General features: G+C 61.4%; 3 non-coding genes across 3 annotated transcripts; all 3 read left to right on the top strand.

Moving 5' to 3' along the window:
* Window positions 1-7,730: 7,730 nt before the first annotated feature.
* LOC131870601 (5S ribosomal RNA) lies at window positions 7,731-7,849 on the top strand. The gene has a single exon (XR_009368906.1). It is a non-coding gene; the product is annotated as a 5S ribosomal RNA (ribosomal RNA).
* A 5,916-nt stretch (window positions 7,850-13,765) lies between these two features.
* LOC131870626 (5S ribosomal RNA) lies at window positions 13,766-13,884 on the top strand. Its single transcript, XR_009368931.1, has one exon. It is a non-coding gene; the product is annotated as a 5S ribosomal RNA (ribosomal RNA).
* Window positions 13,885-19,800: 5,916 nt separating this feature from the next.
* On the top strand, window positions 19,801-19,919 carry LOC131870625 (5S ribosomal RNA). The gene has a single exon (XR_009368930.1). It is a non-coding gene; the product is annotated as a 5S ribosomal RNA (ribosomal RNA).
* Window positions 19,920-22,869: the final 2,950 nt, after the last annotated feature.

Below are 22,869 nucleotides of genomic sequence, written 5' to 3'. Positions count from 1 at the left end.
CCTCGGAATGGTCCAAGCATCGGACGCGCTTGGGGCGACTACCAGTGACAACCCCTTATCCCGCGACGCGTCCGATACACAGATAGTTCCAAGGCGGCCGAGGAGCCTCACCGCATAGCAATCGGGGTGCGAGTCGAGGGATGCGGCGAGAAGGACCCAACGGCTAGACGGAAGAGGCTTCAGGGCCGCCTCGGAATGGTCCAAGCATCGGACGCGCTTGGGGCGACTACCAGTGACAACCCCTTATCCCGCGATGCGTCTGATACACAGATAGTTCCAAGGCGGCCGAGGAGCCTCACCGCATAGCAATCGGGGTGCGAGGCAAGGGATGCGGCGAGAAGGACCCAACGGCTAGACGGAAGAGGCTTCAGGGCCGCCTCGGAATGGTCCAAGCATCGGACGCGCTTGGGGCGACTACCGTTGCCAACCCCTTATCCCGCGATGCGTCTGATACACAGATAGTTCCGAGGCGGCCGAGGAGCCTCACCGCATAGCAATCGGGTTGCGAGGCAGATTATTGGGAAGGGAACCCCCTGGGATGCGGCTCAAGCAGTGCCCAAAGGGACTGGAATGCGGAATCACATCGAGAGACCCAAATGCTATACGAGGGCTCAAATCGAATTATCGATTTGGCCACGACATGGACGCATCGGAACGACTACCTTTGCCGAACCACTCGCAATTGCATCCATACCGAAACCAATAGACATTTCCGTTAGAGCCCTCGCATAGCATTCGGGAATCTCGCATGCCCCTCTAAATCGACCAATGCTGGCGCTCAACGAAAATCCGAGCGCTACCACCGTTCGAGCGCCAGCATTGGTCGAGTTAGAGGGGCACGGGGGAGAATGCTCCAGTCAACACCTCCCCTATATAAGTTATTTGTCCGATTCTCGCACAACCGTAGTCTGCCTCGTCGAATCAAACAACGGTCCCAGATTCCGACTTCCGTTCCGTAGAGACCCAAAAGCTAGATGGAGGCTCGCAAGAAAGAGAGTCGGCGCATAGCAATCGGGTTTCTCGAACGTTTAGGGACCGAGCTCACTTGCGGATAGGGCAAAATCCGCCAAGCAACCCAAAAGCTAGACGGGGGCTCGAATCGAATCGCCTAGGCGGCCACAACAACGACGTGTTGGATCGACTACCAGTGCCAAACCATTCAGCAAGACTAGTCTGTGTCGAGGCCGGATAGAGATTCTCAGAGAGCGCCCGTATAGCATTTAGGAGACCTGCCGCGTCCCTCACACTCGACAAATGGTGGTGCACGTTTATAAATCCGAGCGATCCCAACCCTTTCAAGCACCAACATCGGTCGAGATAGAGGGGCACGGAGGGGGCTGCGTGAGACAACACAGTCCCCTATATAAGTTATTTGTCCGATTCTCACACATCCGAAGAATGGTCATCAAATCGGACAACAGCCCAAACTTCCGACTTCCGTCCCAGAAAGCCCAAGAGCTATCTAAAACGTTCATGGCCGGAACTCGATCGCGGCTATACCAGTCCGCCAAGCAACCCAAAAGCTAGACTGGAGCTCTAGTCGAATCACCTCTGTGGCCATTGCAAGGACGTGTTGGAGCGACTACCATTGCCGAACCATTCCGCAGGTCGAGTCCATACCAAGGCCGCATAGAGATTCACGATGAGCTCCTGCATAGCAATCAGGAGACTTGCCGTGTCCATCACAATCGATAAATCCTGGTGCAAGATTTTTGCATCCGAGCGCTCCAACCAGTCGAGCACCAGCATCAATCGACATAAACGGGCACGGGGGGAGGATGCTCGAGAACACTACCTCCCCTATATAAGTTATTTGTCCGATTCTCAAGCAGCCGAAGTCTGGTCATCGAATCGGGTCAAAGACCACAACTTCCGACTTTACCCACAATGCAAGTCATCGAATCGAACATCGGCCCCCGAGTCGGACTCCATGCGTATGTCAGGTCATCGGACCCAAATTCCGCCTTCCTGCGCATGGCGGGCCATCAATATCAACTCGGTCATCGGACCCAAACTCCGCCTTTCTGCGCATGGCACGCCTTCAAATCGGTCATCGGACCCAAATTCCGCCTTCCTGTGCATGGCGGGCCATCAACATCAACTCGGTCATCGGACCCAAATTCCGCCTTTCTGCGCATGGCACGCCATCAACTCGGTCATCGGACCCAAATTCCGCCTTCCTGCGCATGGCAGGTCATCGGACACAAATTCAGACCTCGCCAATATGCCTACGTATCGAATCGGTCATCGGACCCAACTTCCGACTTCATCCATACTGTAGGGTCTTTGAGGTTGGCGCGGTGCGCTCAACCCGGGGAGTCGACCCATCGAAGCATACACCTCCCCTATATAAGCTATTTGTCCGATTCCCACACCTGTGTAGTTTGCACCTCTGACCAGGACATCGACCCCAACTTCCGAACTCGACTGCAACGACGGCACCAGCGCCTTGGTGCGCACCTTGCGACGCACAGTCCCAACATTCGCCTTCCTGCACATGGCAGGTCATCGGACCCAAATTCCGACCTCGCGAGTATGCCTACATATCGAATCGGTCATCGGACACAACTTCCGACTTCATCCATACCGTAGGGTCTTTGAGGTTGGCGCGGTGCGCTCAACCCGGGGAGTCGACCCAACGAAGCATACACCTCCCCTATATAAGCTATTTGTCCGATTCCCACACCTGTGTAGTTTGCACCTCCGATCAGGACATCGACCCCAACTTCCGAACTCGCCTGCAACGACCGAACCAGCGCCTTGGTGCGCACCTTGCAACGCACAGTGCCAACATTCGCCTTCCTGCACATGGCAGGTCATCGGACCCAAATTCCGACCTCGCGAGTATGCCTACATATCGAATCGGTCATCGGACCCAACTTCCGACTTCATCCATACCGTAGGGTCTTTGAGGTTGGCGCGGTGCGCTCAACCCGGGGAGTCGACCCAACGAAGCATACACCTCCCCTATATAAGCTATTTGTCCGATTCCCACACCTGTGTAGCTTGCACCTCCGATCAGGACATCGACCCCAACTTCCGAACTCGACTAAAAAGACCGCACCAGCACCTTGGTGTGCACCTTGCAACGCACAGTGCCAACATTCGCCTTCCTGCACATGGCAGGTCATCGGACCCAAATTCCGACCTCATGAGCATACCTACTAATCGAATCGGTCATCGGACCCAACTTCCGACTTCATCCATACCGTAGGGTCTTTGAGGTTGGCGCGGTGCGCTCAACCTGGGGAGTCGACCCATCGAAGCATACACCTCCCCTATATAAGCTATTTGTCCGATTCCGACACCTGTGTAGTTTGCACCTCCGCTCAGGACATCGACCCCAACTTCCGAACTCGCCTGCAACGACCGAACCAGCGCCTTGGTGCGCACCAAAAGTGCGCACTTTTGGAGGGCACTTTTGTGCGCTCCAAAGGTGCGCACTTTTGGAGGGCACTTTTGTGCGCTCCAAAGGTGCGCACTTTTGGAGGGCACTTTTTGGAGGGCACTTTTGTGCGCTCCAAAGGTGCGCACTTTTGGAGGGCACTTTTTGGAGGGCACTTTTCTGCGCTCCAAAGGTGCGCACTTTTGGAGGGCACTTTTTGGAGGGCACTTTTCTGCGCTCCAAAGGTGCGCACTTTTGGAGGGCACTTTTTGGAGGGCACTTTTCTGCGCTCCAAAGGTGCGCACTTTTGGAGGGCACTTTTTGGAGGGCACTTTTCTGCGCTCCAAAGGTGCGCACTTTTGGAGGGCACTTTTGTGCACTCCAAAGGTGCACACTTTTGGAGGGCACTTTTTGGAGGGCACTTTTCTGCACTCCAAAGGTGCGCACTTTTGGAGGGCACTTTTTGGAGGGCACTTTTGTGCGCTCCAAAGGTGCGCACTTTTGGAGGGCACTTTTTGGAGGGCACTTTTGTGCGCTCCAAAGGTGCGCACTTTTGGAGGGCACTTTTGTGCACTCCAAAGGTGCGCACTTTTGGAGGGCACTTTTCCTGCGCTCCAAAGGTGCACACCTAGGTGAGCACCTTCGACCACACCTTGTAGCACACCAAACTCTGACTTTCGACTTCATCCGCAATGCAGGGTCTTTGAGGTTGGCGCAATGCGCACAACCAGGGGAGTCGACCCATCAAACCCAACACCTCCCCTATATAAGCTATTTGTCTGATTCTCATACATGCGTAGCCTGCAGGAGCAATTAGGACATCGACCCCAACTTTCGGCTTCTAAACGAAAACAAGGTCTTTGAGGTTGGTGTAATGCGAACAACTAGGGGAGTCAACCCATCAAACCCAACACCTCCCCTATATAAGCTATTTGTCTGATTCTCATACATGTGTAGTCTACAGGAGCAATTAGGACATCGACCCCAACTTTTGACTTCTTAACGAAAACAAGGTCTTTGAGGTTGACGTAATGCGCACAACCAGGGGAGTCGACCCATCAAACCCAACACCTCCCCTATATAAGCTATTTGTCCGATTCTCATACATGTGTAGCCTACAGGAGCCATTAGGACATTGACCCCAACTTTTGACTTCTTAACGAAAACAAGGTCTTTGAGGTTGGCGTAATGCGCACAACCAAGGGAGTTGACCCATCAAACCCAACACCTCCCCTATATAAGCTATTTGTCTGATTCTCATACATGTGTAGCCTGCAACAACGATTAGGACATCCACCCCAACTTCTGAATTCGTCTGCGTTGACCGCACCAAAGGTGCACGCCTTGGTGCTCACCAAAATCCGACTTCCGACTTCTTCTGCTATGCGGGGTCTTTGAGGTTGGCGCAGTGCGCACAACCAGGGGAGTCAACCCACCGAATGCAACACCTCCCCTATATAAGCTATTTGTCTGATTCTCATACATGCGTAGACTGCAGCAATGATTAGGACATCCACCCCAACTTTTGACTTCTTAAACAAGACAGGGTCTTTGAAGTTGGTGCAGTGCACACAACCAGGGGAGTCGACCCATCAAACGCAACACCTCCCCTATATAAAGCTATTTGTCCGATTCTCATACGTGTAGTCTGCAGCAGCGATTAGGACATCGACCCCAACTTCCGAATTCGTTTGCATTGACCGCACCAAAGGTGCACGCCTTGGTGTGCACCTTGGAGTGCACTTTGGTGCTCACCTCGGTGCACACTTTGGTGTGCACCTCGGTGTGCACCAAAGGTGCGCACCTTGGAGCGCACCAAAGGTGTACACTTTGGAGCGCACCACATAGGGTCTTTGAGAGGTTGGCGCAGTGCGCACACCAAGGTGGGTGTTGAGGTGCGTGCCGAGGTGGGTGGGTGCTAGGGTGCGCTCCATGGTGGGTGCCAGGGTGGGTGCGTGCTAGGGTGGATTCCAAAGAGGGTCATAGGGTGGGTGCCAAGGTGGGTTGGTGATATAGTGGGTTCAAAGGTGGGTACTAGGGTGGGTTCCAAGGTGGGTCACAAGTTGGGTGCCAGGATGCGTGGGTGTTAGGTTGGGTGCCAAGGTGGGCTCCTGCGTGGGTGGGTGCTAGGGTGGGTTTCAAGGTGGACGCGAGGGCGGGTGCCAAGGTGGGTAACAAGTTGGGTGTTAGGATGGGTGAGTGCTAGAGTGGGTGCCAAGGTGGGTGGGTGCTAAGGTGGATGCCAAGGTGGTTCACAGGGTGGGTGGGTTCTAGGGTGAGTTCCAAGGTGGGTCACAGGTTTAGTGCTAGGGTGCGTGTCAAGGCGGGTGTCGAGGTGCCTGGGTGCTAGGGTGTGGATGCCAATGTGGGTCATAGGGTGGGTACTAGGGTGGGCTGCAATGTGGGTGCCAAGGTGGGTAACATGCTCGGTTGGTTCTAAATTGGGTGTCAGGGTGGGTGTGCACCCACCTTGCCCGAGGTGGGTGCCAAGGTGCCAGTGTGGGTGGGTGCTAAGGTGGATGCCAAGGTGGGTGAGAAGGTGGGTGATAGGTTGAGTGGTAGGATGGGTGGGTGCCAAGATGGGTCACAGGGTGGGTGCAAGGGTGGGTAGGTGCTAGGGTTGGTGTCAGGGTGGGTGGGTGCTAGGTTGGGTTCCAAGGTGGGTGCGAGGGTGAGTGTCAAGGTGGGTCACAGGTTAGGTGCTAGGATGGGTGAGTGCTAGGGTGCAAAGGTGCCAGGGTGGGTGCTAGGATGGGTCGATGCTAGGGTGAGTGGCAAGGTGGGTCCACAAGTGTCAAGGTGGGTGCCGAGGTGGGTGCCAACTTGGGTTCCAAGGTGGGTGCCAAGTGGGCGACTGCTATGGTGGATGCCAAGGTGGGTCACGGGGTGGGTGCCAAGTTGCTAGGTTGTGTTCCAAGGTGGGTGCCAACGTGGCTGCTAGGGTGCGTGGGTTAAAGGGTGTGTCACAACGTGGGTGCCAGGATGGGTGCGCACCCACACTGGCCAAGACGGGTGCAAGGTTGGGTTCCAAGCCCGGTCACAGGCTGGGTGCTAGGATGGGTGGGTGCCAAGGTGGGCACCAGGGTGGGTGCACCCACCCTGGCCAAGGTGGGTCACGGGGTGGGTCCTAGGGTGGGTAACGGGGTGGGTACTAAGGTGCGTGCCAAGGTGGGTCATGGGGTGGGTGCCAAGGTGGGCACCAGGGTGGGTGTGCACCAACCCTAGCCAGGGTAGGTCACGGGGTGGTTGTCGGGGTGGGCGTCAAGGAGCCAAGGTGGGTGGCAAGTAGCCAAGTTGCGTGCCAAGGTGGGTGTCGGGGTGGGTGCCAAGGATCCAAGGTGGGTGCCAAGGAACCAAGGTGGGTGTCTGGGTGGGTGCCGAGGTGGGAGCCAGGGTGGGTCCCAAGGTGAGTGCAAAGGTGGGTGCCAGGGTCAAGGTGAGTGCCAATGTGGGTTCCAAGGTGCCAGGGTCAGGGTGAGTGCCAATGTGGGTTCAAAGGTGCTAAGTTGGGTGCGAGGTTGGGTGCGAGGGTGGGTGGGTGCCAAGGTGTGCTAGGTGGAAGCCCGGGTGGGTCGGCATCCCATGGGTGTCGAGTTGGGTGCCTGATGGGTGCTTCTTGTCAAGTTTTAGTCGTCGGGACTCATTTCGAGCCTTAGAGGTCGTTTCTTGTCCGGTTGCCCTGTCTTCGACCTGGGAACCCAATTTTGGTCCTCGGGTCCCATTTTTTTTTGTCTCGCATCCCACTTTTGGCCTGTGGCCTTTTCGGGGTCGATTCTCGTTTTGGGCATCAGAGCATGTTTCTTCTCCTAAAACCCAATATTTGTTTATTAAGTCTCGGAACACATTTTTGTTCTCGTGGACCCATCATGGGTCTTGGAACGCATTTGTGGTCCTTGGGTCCCATTTTGCATCCCGAAACTTGTGTTTTGGTGCTTGATCCCTATTTTGGGTGCCCACCTTGCACCAAGTGCGCACCCGGGGCAAACCGAGCGCCTTGGTGCACCGGGGCAAGATCGAGCGTGCACCCGAGGCGCCCCGAACATGCACCAAGGTGCACTCGGCCCACATGTGAGCGCAGGTCGTTGCGCCCGAGGTGGTGTGTGGGCACCGCGTTGCAGACGGGACACTGCACGCACACGACGCCCCGTCCAGGTGCACGCACGTAGGCCGGGCCGGGTGCACACCCGACGCCCTAGCAAGGTGCGCGCACCCGGGCAGGGCTCACACTTGGCGAACGGGGCGCACTTCGCGAGGGAGGGTGTGCACCTCGACGGGGGTGGGTGGCCGGGGTGGATTCGCACGTGGGTCGCGGTTTGCTAAGTACACACTGCGACAAGCTCATAACGGGTGCGATCATACCAGCGTTAGTGCACCGGATCCCATCAGAACTCCGCAGTTAAGCGCGCTTGGGCCGGAGTAGTACTGGGATGGGTGACCTCCCGGGAAGTCCCGGTGTTGCACCCTTTTTTAGTTTTTCGCCGGGCGTCGCAATGCTATTTGAATAAACCTTTTGCCCGTTTGCGTTCTCGTCGGGGCCGGGCCGGGCCGGGGTGCGCTGCCCGCACTACCGCGCGCGCGGGGGGCGACACCGAGCGCGCACCCGAGGCGCCCCGAGCACACAGGCCACGGTGCAACCCGGGCGTTGTGCGCGCACCCCGGTGCGCCCGAGGTGCTGCGCGCGCACCCAGGTGAAATCGGTGTGCACCTCGGCCAGTGCGCGCTCGGTCGAGTCGCGCACGTTGGCCAAGGTGCACGGTGATGTTTCTTACTCTAAGGTTCCGCACCAGACGCCCGGGACAGGTGAGCGAAGCTGGGCGGGGCCGGGTGCGCGGCCGGGGCAGGTGCACGCAGCTGGAGAGAGCTTTGGAGCACACCAGAGGTGCGCACCTTGGAGCACACTTCGGAGCGCACCAATGATGCGCTCCATTCAAAAGTTTCCTGAAAAGGCAAAAAAAGTTGAGATTATAGAATTTCCCACTTGAGAGATTGTAAAAAAAAAAAATTTAAAATGAAGGAAACGCGGGTGCCAAGGTGTGCGCGCCCGGGTGCGCAGCCCAGCCAAGGTGTGCGCACCAAGGCGCCCACCCTGGCGAAGGTGCACGCAAGGTGCGCACCCGAGGCAAACCGGACAATTAACCCAACTTTCGACTTCGCGCGCACCTGCGCACCTTGGAGCGCACTTCGGAGCGCTCCTTGGTGCGCACCAATCTTGGGCACCTCGGAGTGCACCATGGCGCCCACCAAGGTGCGCACCCGGGGCAAACCGAGCTCCGACTTCGTGCGCACCTTGGAGCGCACGAAAGGTGCGCACCATGGCGCCCACCAAGGTGCGCAGCCCAGCCAAGGCGTGCGCATCAAGGTGCGCACCCTGGCGAAGGTGCGCACCCGGGGCAAACCGAGCTCCGACTTCGTGCGCACCTTGGAGCGCACAAAGGGTGCGCAACCCAGCCAAGGTGTGCGCACCCCGGGCAAACCGAGCTCCGAATCGTGCGCACCTTGGAGCACACTTCGGAGCCCTCCTTGGTGCGCACCGATGTTGCGCACCTCGGAGCGCACCCGGGGAAAACAATGCAATTAACCCGACTTTCGACTTCGTGGGCACCTCGGAGCGCTCTCGGGTTCGCACCTCGGAGCACACCGAGGTGCGCACCTTTGATGCGCTGCCTTCACCAATTTCCAGAAAAGGCAAGAAAACATTGAGAAGGTGTGCGCACCGAGGTGCCCACCCTGGCGAAGGTGCACGCGAGGTGCGCACCCGGGGCAAACCGGGCTCCGACTTCGTGCACGCCATGCTGCGCACCTTGGAGGGCCATGGTGCGCACCTTGGAGCACACTTCGGAGCGCTCAATGGTGCCCAACCCAGCCAAGGTGCCCACCGCGGCGAAGGTGCACGCGAGGTGCGCACCCGGGGCAAACCGGGCTCCGACTTCGTGCACGCCGCACCTTGGAGCACACTTCGGAGCGCTCCTTGGTGCGCACCAGGGCGCGCAACCCAGCCGAGGTGCCCACCCCGGCGAAGGTGCACGCGGGGTGCGCACCCGGGGCAAACCGGGCTCCGACTTCGTGCACGCCATGGTGCCCACCGCGGCGAAGGTGCACGCGAGGTGCGCACCCGGGGCAAACCGGGCTCCGACTTCGTGCACGCCGCACCTTGGAGCACACTTCGGAGCGCTCCTTGGTGCGCACCAGGGCGCGCAACCCAGCCGAGGTGCCCACCCCGGCGAAGGTGCACGCGAGGTGCGCACCCGGGGCAAACCGGGCTCCGACTTCGTGCACGCCATGGTGCCCACCGCGGCGAAGGTGCACGCGAGGTGCGCACCCGGGGCAAACCGGGCTCCGACTTCGTGCACGCCGCACCTTGGAGCACACTTCGGAGCGCTCCTTGGTGCGCACCATGGTGCCCACCAGGGCGCGCAACCCCGCCGAAGGTGCACGCGAGGTGCGCACCCGGGGCAAACCGGGCTCCGACTTCGTGCACGCCGCACCTTGGAGCACACTTCGGAGCGCTCCTTGGTGCGCACCAGGGCGCGCAACCCCGCCGAAGGTGCACGCGAGGTGCGCACCCGGGGCAAACCGGGCTCCGACTTCGTGCACGCCATGGTGCGCACCAGGGTGCCCACCGCGGCGAAGGTGCGCACCCGGGGCAAACCGGGCTCCGACTTCGTGCACGCCGCACCTTGGAGCACACTTCGGAGCGCTCCTTGGTGCGCACCAGGGCGCACAACCCAGCCGAGGTGCCCACCCCGGCGAAGGTGCACGCGAGGTGCGCACCCGGGGCAAACCGGGCTCCGACTTCGTGCACGCCATGGTGCCCACCGCGGCGAAGGTGCGCACCCGGGGCAAACCGGGCTAGGACTTCGTGCACGCCGCACCTTGGAGCACACTTCGGAGCGCTCCTTGGTGCGCACCATGGTGCCCACCAGGCCGCGCAACCCAGCCAAGGTGTGCGCACCAAGGTGCACGCGAGGTGCGCACCCGGGGCAAACCGGGGTCCGGCTTCGTGCACGCCGCACCTTGGAGCACACATCGGGGCGCTCCCGGGTTCGCACCGGCGTTGCGCACCGTGGTGGGCACCTCGGAGCGCACCGTGGTGGGCACCTCGGAGCACACCAAGGTGGGCAGCGAGGTGCGCACCTTTGATGCGATGCCTTCACTAATTTCCATAAAAGGCAAAAAAAAACGAGATTTTAAAATTTCCGTTTTGAAAGATAGTGAGAAAAAGGGAATGCTGGTGCCATCTTGAGCCCGCCCTGGTGCGCAGCCCAGCCAAGGTGTGCGCACCAAGGTGCCCACCCTGGCGAAGGTGCGCGCCCGGGCAATTAACCCAACTTCCAACTTCGCGCGCGCCAGGGTGGGAGCGCACCCAACAACCGGGCCTGGGAAGAGCCAATGCGAGAAACCCCACCAAACGCTCTGACAAAAAAAGAGGGGGCGCTCCAGTAACCCCGCTTCGGAGCGCACCCTGGGCAAACCCAGCCAGGGTGCCCACCCCGGCCAAGGTGCAGGCGAGGTGCGCACCCGGGGCAAACCGGGCTCCGACAACGTGCACGCCGCACCTTGGAGCACACTTCGTAGCGCTCCCGGGTGCGCACCTCAGAGCACACCAAGGTGGGCAGCGAGGTGCGCACCTTTGATGCGCTGCCTTCACTAATTTCCAGAAAAGGCAAAAAAAAGAGGAGATTTTAAAATTTCCGTTTTGAAAGATAGTGAAAAAAACGGAACGCGGGTGCCATCTTGAGCCCGCCCTGGTGCACAGCCCAGGTAAGGTGCCCACCCTGGCAAAGGTGCGCACCCGGGCAATTAACCCTACTTCCGACTTCGTGCGCGCCAGGGTGGCAACCGGGCCTGGGAAGAGCCAATGCGAGAAACCCCACCAAACGCTCCGACAAAAAAAGAGGCGGCGCTCCAATAACCCCGCTTCGGAGCGCAGCCGGGGCAAACCCAGCCAAGGTGCCCACCCCGACGAAGGTGCACGCGAGGTGCGCACCCGGGGCAAACCGGGCTCCGACAACGTGCACGCAGCACCTTGGAGCACACTTCGAAGCACTCCCGGGTGCCCACCGGCGTTGCGCACCGTGGTGGGCAGCGAGGTGCGCACCTTTGATGCGCTGCCTTCACTAATTTCCAGAAAAGGCAAAAAAAAATGAGATTTTAAAATTTCCGTTTTGAAAGATAGTGAAAAAAACGGAACGCGGGTGCCATCTTGAGCCCGCCCTGGTGCGCAGCCCAGGCAAGGCATGCGCACCAAGGTGCCCACCCGCGGTGCACGCCCGGGGCAAACCGGGCTCCGACTTCGTGCAGGCCGCACCTTGGAGCACACTTCGGAGCGCTCCTTGGTGCGCACCATGGTGCCCACCAGGGCGCACCCGGGGCAAACCGGGCTCCGACTTCGTGCACGCCGCACCTTGGAGCACACATCGGAGCGCTCCCAGGTTCGCACCAGCGTTGCGCACCTTTGATGCGCTGCCTTCACTAATTTCCAGAAAAGGCAAAAAAAAACGATATTTTAAAATTTCCGTTCTGAAAGATAGTGAAAAAAACGGAACGCGGGTGCCATCTTGAGCCCTTCCTGGTGCGCAGCCCAGGCAAGTTGTGCGCACCAAGGTGCCCACCCTGGCGGAGGTGCGCGCCCGGGGCAAACCGGGCTCCGACTTCGTGCACTGCATGGTGCCCACCAAGGCGCGCAACCCAGCCAAGGTGCCCACCGCAGCGAAGGTGCACGCGAGGTGCGCACCCGAGGTGCACACCCGGGGCAAACCGAGCTCCGACTTCGTGCACGCCGCACCTTGGAGCACACTTCAGAGCGCTCCTTGGTGCGCACCAGGGCGCGCAACCCAGCCAAGGTGCTCACCCCGGCGAAGGTGCACGCGAGGTGCGCACCCGGGGCAAGCCGGGCTCGGACTTCGTGCACGCCGCACCTTGGAGCACACATCGGAGCGCTCCCGGGTTCGCACCAGCATTGCGCACCTTTGATGCGCTGCCTTCACTAATTTCCAGAAAAGGCAAAAAAAAAAAAAAAACGAGATTTTAAAATTTCCGTTTTGAAAGATAGTGAAAAAAACGGAACGCGGGTGCCATCTTGAGCCCGCCCTGGTGTGCAGCCCAGGCAAGTTGTGCGCACCAAGGCACCCACCCTGGCCAAGGTGGGTCACGGGGTGGGTCCTAGGGTGGGTAACGGGGTGGGTACTAAGGTGCGTGCCAAGGTGGGTCATGGGGTGGGTGCCAAGGTGGGCACCAGGGTGGGTGTGCACCAACCCTAGCCAGGGTAGGTCACGGGGTGGTTGTCGGGGTGGGCGTCAAGGAGCCAAGGTGGGTGGCAAGTAGCCAAGTTGCGTGCCAAGGTGGGTGTCGGGGTGGGTGCCAAGGATCCAAGGTGGGTGCCAAGGAACCAAGGTGGGTGTCTGGGTGGGTGCCGAGGTGGGAGCCAGGGTGGGTCCCAAGGTGAGTGCAAAGGTGGGTGCCAGGGTCAAGGTGAGTGCCAATGTGGGTTCCAAGGTGCCAGGGTCAGGGTGAGTGCCAATGTGGGTTCAAAGGTGCTAAGTTGGGTGCGAGGTTGGGTGCGAGGGTGGGTGGGTGCCAAGGTGTGCTAGGTGGAAGCCCGGGTGGGTCGGCATCCCATGGGTGTCGAGTTGGGTGCCTGATGGGTGCTTCTTGTCAAGTTTTAGTCGTCGGGACTCATTTCGAGCCTTAGAGGTCGTTTCTTGTCCGGTTGCCCTGTCTTCGACCTGGGAACCCAATTTTGGTCCTCGGGTCCCATTTTTTTTTGTCTCGCATCCCACTTTTGGCCTGTGGCCTTTTCGGGGTCGATTCTCGTTTTGGGCATCAGAGCATGTTTCTTCTCCTAAAACCCAATATTTGTTTATTAAGTCTCGGAACACATTTTTGTTCTCGTGGACCCATCATGGGTCTTGGAACGCATTTGTGGTCCTTGGGTCCCATTTTGCATCCCGAAACTTGTGTTTTGGTGCTTGATCCCTATTTTGGGTGCCCACCTTGCACCAAGTGCGCACCCGGGGCAAACCGAGCGCCTTGGTGCACCGGGGCAAGATCGAGCGTGCACCCGAGGCGCCCCGAACATGCACCAAGGTGCACTCGGCCCACATGTGAGCGCAGGTCGTTGCGCCCGAGGTGGTGTGTGGGCACCGCGTTGCAGACGGGACACTGCACGCACACGACGCCCCGTCCAGGTGCACGCACGTAGGCCGGGCCGGGTGCACACCCGACGCCCTAGCAAGGTGCGCGCACCCGGGCAGGGCTCACACTTGGCGAACGGGGCGCACTTCGCGAGGGAGGGTGTGCACCTCGACGGGGGTGGGTGGCCGGGGTGGATTCGCACGTGGGTCGCGGTTTGCTAAGTACACACTGCGACAAGCTCATAACGGGTGCGATCATACCAGCGTTAGTGCACCGGATCCCATCAGAACTCCGCAGTTAAGCGCGCTTGGGCCGGAGTAGTACTGGGATGGGTGACCTCCCGGGAAGTCCCGGTGTTGCACCCTTTTTTAGTTTTTCGCCGGGCGTCGCAATGCTATTTGAATAAACCTTTTGCCCGTTTGCGTTCTCGTCGGGGCCGGGCCGGGCCGGGGTGCGCTGCCCGCACTACCGCGCGCGCGGGGGGCGACACCGAGCGCGCACCCGAGGCGCCCCGAGCACACAGGCCACGGTGCAACCCGGGCGTTGTGCGCGCACCCCGGTGCGCCCGAGGTGCTGCGCGCGCACCCAGGTGAAATCGGTGTGCACCTCGGCCAGTGCGCGCTCGGTCGAGTCGCGCACGTTGGCCAAGGTGCACGGTGATGTTTCTTACTCTAAGGTTCCGCACCAGACGCCCGGGACAGGTGAGCGAAGCTGGGCGGGGCCGGGTGCGCGGCCGGGGCAGGTGCACGCAGCTGGAGAGAGCTTTGGAGCACACCAGAGGTGCGCACCTTGGAGCACACTTCGGAGCGCACCAATGATGCGCTCCATTCAAAAGTTTCCTGAAAAGGCAAAAAAAGTTGAGATTATAGAATTTCCCACTTGAGAGATTGTAAAAAAAAAAAATTTAAAATGAAGGAAACGCGGGTGCCAAGGTGTGCGCGCCCGGGTGCGCAGCCCAGCCAAGGTGTGCGCACCAAGGCGCCCACCCTGGCGAAGGTGCACGCAAGGTGCGCACCCGAGGCAAACCGGACAATTAACCCAACTTTCGACTTCGCGCGCACCTGCGCACCTTGGAGCGCACTTCGGAGCGCTCCTTGGTGCGCACCAATCTTGGGCACCTCGGAGTGCACCATGGCGCCCACCAAGGTGCGCACCCGGGGCAAACCGAGCTCCGACTTCGTGCGCACCTTGGAGCGCATGAAAGGTGCGCACCATGGCGCCCACCAAGGTGCGCAGCCCAGCCAAGGCGTGCGCATCAAGGTGCGCACCCTGGCGAAGGTGCGCACCCGGGGCAAACCGAGCTCCGACTTCGTGCGCACCTTGGAGCGCACAAAGGGTGCGCAACCCAGCCAAGGTGTGCGCACCCCGGGCAAACCGAGCTCCGAATCGTGCGCACCTTGGAGCACACTTCGGAGCCCTCCTTGGTGCGCACCGATGTTGCGCACCTCGGAGCGCACCCGGGGAAAACAATGCAATTAACCCGACTTTCGACTTCGTGGGCACCTCGGAGCGCTCTCGGGTTCGCACCTCGGAGCACACCGAGGTGCGCACCTTTGATGCGCTGCCTTCACCAATTTCCAGAAAAGGCAAGAAAACATTGAGAAGGTGTGCGCACCGAGGTGCCCACCCTGGCGAAGGTGCACGCGAGGTGCGCACCCGGGGCAAACCGGGCTCCGACTTCGTGCACGCCATGCTGCGCACCTTGGAGGGCCATGGTGCGCACCTTGGAGCACACTTCGGAGCGCTCAATGGTGCCCAACCCAGCCAAGGTGCCCACCGCGGCGAAGGTGCACGCGAGGTGCGCACCCGGGGCAAACCGGGCTCCGACTTCGTGCACGCCGCACCTTGGAGCACACTTCGGAGCGCTCCTTGGTGCGCACCAGGGCGCGCAACCCAGCCGAGGTGCCCACCCCGGCGAAGGTGCACGCGGGGTGCGCACCCGGGGCAAACCGGGCTCCGACTTCGTGCACGCCATGGTGCCCACCGCGGCGAAGGTGCACGCGAGGTGCGCACCCGGGGCAAACCGGGCTCCGACTTCGTGCACGCCGCACCTTGGAGCACACTTCGGAGCGCTCCTTGGTGCGCACCAGGGCGCGCAACCCAGCCGAGGTGCCCACCCCGGCGAAGGTGCACGCGAGGTGCGCACCCGGGGCAAACCGGGCTCCGACTTCGTGCACGCCATGGTGCCCACCGCGGCGAAGGTGCACGCGAGGTGCGCACCCGGGGCAAACCGGGCTCCGACTTCGTGCACGCCGCACCTTGGAGCACACTTCGGAGCGCTCCTTGGTGCGCACCATGGTGCCCACCAGGGCGCGCAACCCCGCCGAAGGTGCACGCGAGGTGCGCACCCGGGGCAAACCGGGCTCCGACTTCGTGCACGCCGCACCTTGGAGCACACTTCGGAGCGCTCCTTGGTGCGCACCAGGGCGCGCAACCCCGCCGAAGGTGCACGCGAGGTGCGCACCCGGGGCAAACCGGGCTCCGACTTCGTGCACGCCATGGTGCGCACCAGGGTGCCCACCGCGGCGAAGGTGCGCACCCGGGGCAAACCGGGCTCCGACTTCGTGCACGCCGCACCTTGGAGCACACTTCGGAGCGCTCCTTGGTGCGCACCAGGGCGCGCAACCCAGCCGAGGTGCCCACCCCGGCGAAGGTGCACGCGAGGTGCGCACCCGGGGCAAACCGGGCTCCGACTTCGTGCACGCCATGGTGCCCACCGCGGCGAAGGTGCGCACCCGGGGCAAACCGGGCTAGGACTTCGTGCACGCCGCACCTTGGAGCACACTTTGGAGCGCTCCTTGGTGCGCACCATGGTGCCCACCAGGCCGCGCAACCCAGCCAAGGTGTGCGCACCAAGGTGCACGCGAGGTGCGCACCCGGGGCAAACCGGGGTCCGGCTTCGTGCACGCCGCACCTTGGAGCACACATCGGGGCGCTCCCGGGTTCGCACCGGCGTTGCGCACCGTGGTGGGCACCTCAGAGCGCACCGTGGTGGGCACCTCGGAGCACACCAAGGTGGGCAGCGAGGTGCGCACCTTTGATGCGATGCCTTCACTAATTTCCATAAAAGGCAAAAAAAAACGAGATTTTAAAATTTCCGTTTTGAAAGATAGTGAGAAAAAGGGAATGCTGGTGCCATCTTGAGCCCGCCCTGGTGCGCAGCCCAGCCAAGGTGTGCGCACCAAGGTGCCCACCCTGGCGAAGGTGCGCGCCCGGGCAATTAACCCAACTTCCAACTTCGCGCGCGCCAGGGTGGGAGCGCACCCAACAACCGGGCCTGGGAAGAGCCAATGCGAGAAACCCCACCAAACGCTCTGACAAAAAAAGAGGGGGCGCTCCAGTAACCCCGCTTCGGAGCGCACCCTGGGCAAACCCAGCCAGGGTGCCCACCCCGGCCAAGGTGCAGGCGAGGTGCGCACCCGGGGCAAACCGGGCTCCGACAACGTGCACGCCGCACCTTGGAGCACACTTCGTAGCGCTCCCGGGTGCGCACCTCAGAGCACACCAAGGTGGGCAGCGAGGTGCGCACCTTTGATGCGCTGCCTTCACTAATTTCCAGAAAAGGCAAAAAAAAGAGGAGATTTTAAAATTTCCGTTTTGAAAGATAGTGAAAAAAACGGAACGCGGGTGCCATCTTGAGCCCGCCCTGGTGCACAGCCCAGGTAAGGTGCCCACCCTGGCAAAGGTGCGCACCCGGGCAATTAACCCTACTTCCGACTTCGTGCGCGCCAGGGTGGCAACCGGGCCTGGGAAGAGCCAATGCGAGAAACCCCACCAAACGCTCCGACAAAAAAAGAGGCGGCGCTCCAATAACCCCGCTTCGGAGCGCAGCCGGGGCAAACCCAGCCAAGGTGCCCACCCCGACGAAGGTGCACGCGAGGTGCGCACCCGGGGCAAACCGGGCTCCGACAACGTGCACGCAGCACCTTGGAGCACACTTCGAAGCACTCCCGGGTGCCCACCGGCGTTGCGCACCGTGGTGGGCAGCGAGGTGCGCACCTTTGATGCGCTGCCTTCACTAATTTCCAGAAAAGGCAAAAAAAAATGAGATTTTAAAATTTCCGTTTTGAAAGATAGTGAAAAAAACGGAACGCGGGTGCCATCTTGAGCCCGCCCTGGTGCGCAGCCCAGGCAAGGCATGCGCACCAAGGTGCCCACCCGCGGTGCACGCCCGGGGCAAACCGGGCTCCGACTTCGTGCAGGCCGCACCTTGGAGCACACTTCGGAGCGCTCCTTGGTGCGCACCATGGTGCCCACCAGGGCGCACCCGGGGCAAACCGGGCTCCGACTTCGTGCACGCCGCACCTTGGAGCACACATCGGAGCGCTCCCAGGTTCGCACCAGCGTTGCGCACCTTTGATGCGCTGCCTTCACTAATTTCCAGAAAAGGCAAAAAAAAACGATATTTTAAAATTTCCGTTCTGAAAGATAGTGAAAAAAACGGAACGCGGGTGCCATCTTGAGCCCTTCCTGGTGCGCAGCCCAGGCAAGTTGTGCGCACCAAGGTGCCCACCCTGGCGGAGGTGCGCGCCCGGGGCAAACCGGGCTCCGACTTCGTGCACTGCATGGTGCCCACCAAGGCGCGCAACCCAGCCAAGGTGCCCACCGCAGCGAAGGTGCACGCGAGGTGCGCACCCGAGGTGCACACCCGGGGCAAACCGAGCTCCGACTTCGTGCACGCCGCACCTTGGAGCACACTTCAGAGCGCTCCTTGGTGCGCACCAGGGCGCGCAACCCAGCCAAGGTGCTCACCCCGGCGAAGGTGCACGCGAGGTGCGCACCCGGGGCAAGCCGGGCTCGGACTTCGTGCACGCCGCACCTTGGAGCACACATCGGAGCGCTCCCGGGTTCGCACCAGCATTGCGCACCTTTGATGCGCTGCCTTCACTAATTTCCAGAAAAGGCAAAAAAAAAAAAAAAACGAGATTTTAAAATTTCCGTTTTGAAAGATAGTGAAAAAAACGGAACGCGGGTGCCATCTTGAGCCCGCCCTGGTGTGCAGCCCAGGCAAGTTGTGCGCACCAAGGCACCCACCCTGGCCAAGGTGGGTCACGGGGTGGGTCCTAGGGTGGGTAACGGGGTGGGTACTAAGGTGCGTGCCAAGGTGGGTCATGGGGTGGGTGCCAAGGTGGGCACCAGGGTGGGTGTGCACCAACCCTAGCCAGGGTAGGTCACGGGGTGGTTGTCGGGGTGGGCGTCAAGGAGCCAAGGTGGGTGGCAAGTAGCCAAGTTGCGTGCCAAGGTGGGTGTCGGGGTGGGTGCCAAGGATCCAAGGTGGGTGCCAAGGAACCAAGGTGGGTGTCTGGGTGGGTGCCGAGGTGGGAGCCAGGGTGGGTCCCAAGGTGAGTGCAAAGGTGGGTGCCAGGGTCAAGGTGAGTGCCAATGTGGGTTCCAAGGTGCCAGGGTCAGGGTGAGTGCCAATGTGGGTTCAAAGGTGCTAAGTTGGGTGCGAGGTTGGGTGCGAGGGTGGGTGGGTGCCAAGGTGTGCTAGGTGGAAGCCCGGGTGGGTCGGCATCCCATGGGTGTCGAGTTGGGTGCCTGATGGGTGCTTCTTGTCAAGTTTTAGTCGTCGGGACTCATTTCGAGCCTTAGAGGTCGTTTCTTGTCCGGTTGCCCTGTCTTCGACCTGGGAACCCAATTTTGGTCCTCGGGTCCCATTTTTTTTTGTCTCGCATCCCACTTTTGGCCTGTGGCCTTTTCGGGGTCGATTCTCGTTTTGGGCATCAGAGCATGTTTCTTCTCCTAAAACCCAATATTTGTTTATTAAGTCTCGGAACACATTTTTGTTCTCGTGGACCCATCATGGGTCTTGGAACGCATTTGTGGTCCTTGGGTCCCATTTTGCATCCCGAAACTTGTGTTTTGGTGCTTGATCCCTATTTTGGGTGCCCACCTTGCACCAAGTGCGCACCCGGGGCAAACCGAGCGCCTTGGTGCACCGGGGCAAGATCGAGCGTGCACCCGAGGCGCCCCGAACATGCACCAAGGTGCACTCGGCCCACATGTGAGCGCAGGTCGTTGCGCCCGAGGTGGTGTGTGGGCACCGCGTTGCAGACGGGACACTGCACGCACACGACGCCCCGTCCAGGTGCACGCACGTAGGCCGGGCCGGGTGCACACCCGACGCCCTAGCAAGGTGCGCGCACCCGGGCAGGGCTCACACTTGGCGAACGGGGCGCACTTCGCGAGGGAGGGTGTGCACCTCGACGGGGGTGGGTGGCCGGGGTGGATTCGCACGTGGGTCGCGGTTTGCTAAGTACACACTGCGACAAGCTCATAACGGGTGCGATCATACCAGCGTTAGTGCACCGGATCCCATCAGAACTCCGCAGTTAAGCGCGCTTGGGCCGGAGTAGTACTGGGATGGGTGACCTCCCGGGAAGTCCCGGTGTTGCACCCTTTCTTAGTTTTTCGCCGGGCGTCGCAATGCTATTTGAATAAACCTTTTGCCCGTTTGCGTTCTCGTCGGGGCCGGGCCGGGCCGGGGTGCGCTGCCCGCACTACCGCGCGCGCGGGGGCGACACCGAGCGCGCACCCGAGGCGCCCCGAGCACACAGGCCACGGTGCAACCCGGGCGTTGTGCGCGCACCCCGGTGCGCCCGAGGTGCTGCGCGCGCACCCAGGTGAAATCGGTGTGCACCTCGGCCAGTGCGCGCTCGGTCGAGTCGCGCACGTTGGCCAAGGTGCACGGTGATGTTTCTTACTCTAAGGTTCCGCACCAGACGCCCGGGACAGGTGAGCGAAGCTGGGCGGGGCCGGGTGCGCGGCCGGGGCAGGTGCACGCAGCTGGAGAGAGCTTTGGAGCACACCAGAGGTGCGCACCTTGGAGCACACTTCGGAGCGCACCAATGATGCGCTCCATTCAAAAGTTTCCTGAAAAGGCAAAAAAAGTTGAGATTATAGAATTTCCCACTTGAGAGATTGTAAAAAAAAAAAATTTAAAATGAAGGAAACGCGGGTGCCAAGGTGTGCGCGCCCGGGTGCGCAGCCCAGCCAAGGTGTGCGCACCAAGGCGCCCACCCTGGCGAAGGTGCACGCAAGGTGCGCACCCGAGGCAAACCGGACAATTAACCCAACTTTCGACTTCGCGCGCACCTGCGCACCTTGGAGCGCACTTCGGAGCGCTCCTTGGTGCGCACCAATCTTGGGCACCTCGGAGTGCACCATGGCGCCCACCAAGGTGCGCACCCGGGGCAAACCGAGCTCCGACTTCGTGCGCACCTTGGAGCGCACGAAAGGTGCGCACCATGGCGCCCACCAAGGTGCGCAGCCCAGCCAAGGCGTGCGCATCAAGGTGCGCACCCTGGCGAAGGTGCGCACCCGGGGCAAACCGAGCTCCGACTTCGTGCGCACCTTGGAGCGCACAAAGGGTGCGCAACCCAGCCAAGGTGTGCGCACCCCGGGCAAACCGAGCTCCGAATCGTGCGCACCTTGGAGCACACTTCGGAGCCCTCCTTGGTGCGCACCGATGTTGCGCACCTCGGAGCGCACCCGGGGAAAACAATGCAATTAACCCGACTTTCGACTTCGTGGGCACCTCGGAGCGCTCTCGGGTTCGCACCTCGGAGCACACCGAGGTGCGCACCTTTGATGCGCTGCCTTCACCAATTTCCAGAAAAGGCAAGAAAACATTGAGAAGGTGTGCGCACCGAGGTGCCCACCCTGGCGAAGGTGCACGCGAGGTGCGCACCCGGGGCAAACCGGGCTCCGACTTCGTGCACGCCATGCTGCGCACCTTGGAGGGCCATGGTGCGCACCTTGGAGCACACTTCGGAGCGCTCAATGGTGCCCAACCCAGCCAAGGTGCCCACCGCGGCGAAGGTGCACGCGAGGTGCGCACCCGGGGCAAACCGGGCTCCAACTTCGTGCACGCCGCACCTTGGAGCACACTTCGGAGCGCTCCTTGGTGCGCACCAGGGCGCGCAACCCAGCCGAGGTGCCCACCCCGGCGAAGGTGCACGCGGGGTGCGCACCCGGGGCAAACCGGGCTCCGACTTCGTGCACGCCATGGTGCCCACCGCGGCGAAGGTGCACGCGAGGTGCGCACCCGGGGCAAACCGGGCTCCGACTTCGTGCACGCCGCACCTTGGAGCACACTTCGGAGCGCTCCTTGGTGCGCACCAGGGCGCGCAACCCAGCCGAGGTGCCCACCCCGGCGAAGGTGCACGCGAGGTGCGCACCCGGGGCAAACCGGGCTCCGACTTCGTGCACGCCATGGTGCCCACCGCGGCGAAGGTGCACGCGAGGTGCGCACCCGGGGCAAACCGGGCTCCGACTTCGTGCACGCCGCACCTTGGAGCACACTTCGGAGCGCTCCTTGGTGCGCACCATGGTGCCCACCAGGGCGCGCAACCCCGCCGAAGGTGCACGCGAGGTGCGCACCCGGGGCAAACCGGGCTCCGACTTCGTGCACGCCGCACCTTGGAGCACACTTCGGAGCGCTCCTTGGTGCGCACCAGGGCGCGCAACCCCGCCGAAGGTGCACGCGAGGTGCGCACCCGGGGCAAACCGGGCTCCGACTTCGTGCACGCCATGGTGCGCACCAGGGTGCCCACCGCGGCGAAGGTGCGCACCCGGGGCAAACCGGGCTCCGACTTCGTGCACGCCGCACCTTGGAGCACACTTCGGAGCGCTCCTTGGTGCGCACCAGGGCGCGCAACCCAGCCGAGGTGCCCACCCCGGCGAAGGTGCACGCGAGGTGCGCACCCGGGGCAAACCGGGCTCCGACTTCGTGCACGCCATGGTGCCCACCGCGGCGAAGGTGCGCACCCGGGGCAAACCGGGCTAGGACTTCGTGCACGCCGCACCTTGGAGCACACTTCGGAGCGCTCCTTGGTGCGCACCATGGTGCCCACCAGGCCGCGCAACCCAGCCAAGGTGTGCGCACCAAGGTGCACGCGAGGTGCGCACCCGGGGCAAACCGGGGTCCGGCTTCGTGCACGCCGCACCTTGGAGCACACATCGGGGCGCTCCCGGGTTCGCACCGGCGTTGCGCACCGTGGTGGGCACCTCGGAGCGCACCGTGGTGGGCACCTCGGAGCACACCAAGGTGGGCAGCGAGGTGCGCACCTTTGATGCGATGCCTTCACTAATTTCCATAAAAGGCAAAAAAAAACGAGATTTTAAAATTTCCGTTTTGAAAGATAGTGAGAAAAAGGGAATGCTGGTGCCATCTTGAGCCCGCCCTGGTGCGCAGCCCAGCCAAGGTGTGCGCACCAAGGTGCCCACCCTGGCGAAGGTGCGCGCCCGGGCAATTAACCCAACTTCCAACTTCGCGCGCGCCAGGGTGGGAGCGCACCCAACAACCGGGCCTGGGAAGAGCCAATGCGAGAAACCCCACCAAACGCTCT

Source organism: Cryptomeria japonica, unplaced genomic scaffold, assembly GCF_030272615.1.
Source record: "Cryptomeria japonica unplaced genomic scaffold, Sugi_1.0 HiC_scaffold_338, whole genome shotgun sequence".
NCBI classification, from domain to species: domain Eukaryota; kingdom Viridiplantae; phylum Streptophyta; class Pinopsida; order Cupressales; family Cupressaceae; genus Cryptomeria; species Cryptomeria japonica.
This window is presented reverse-complemented; position numbering and strand designations above follow the sequence as displayed.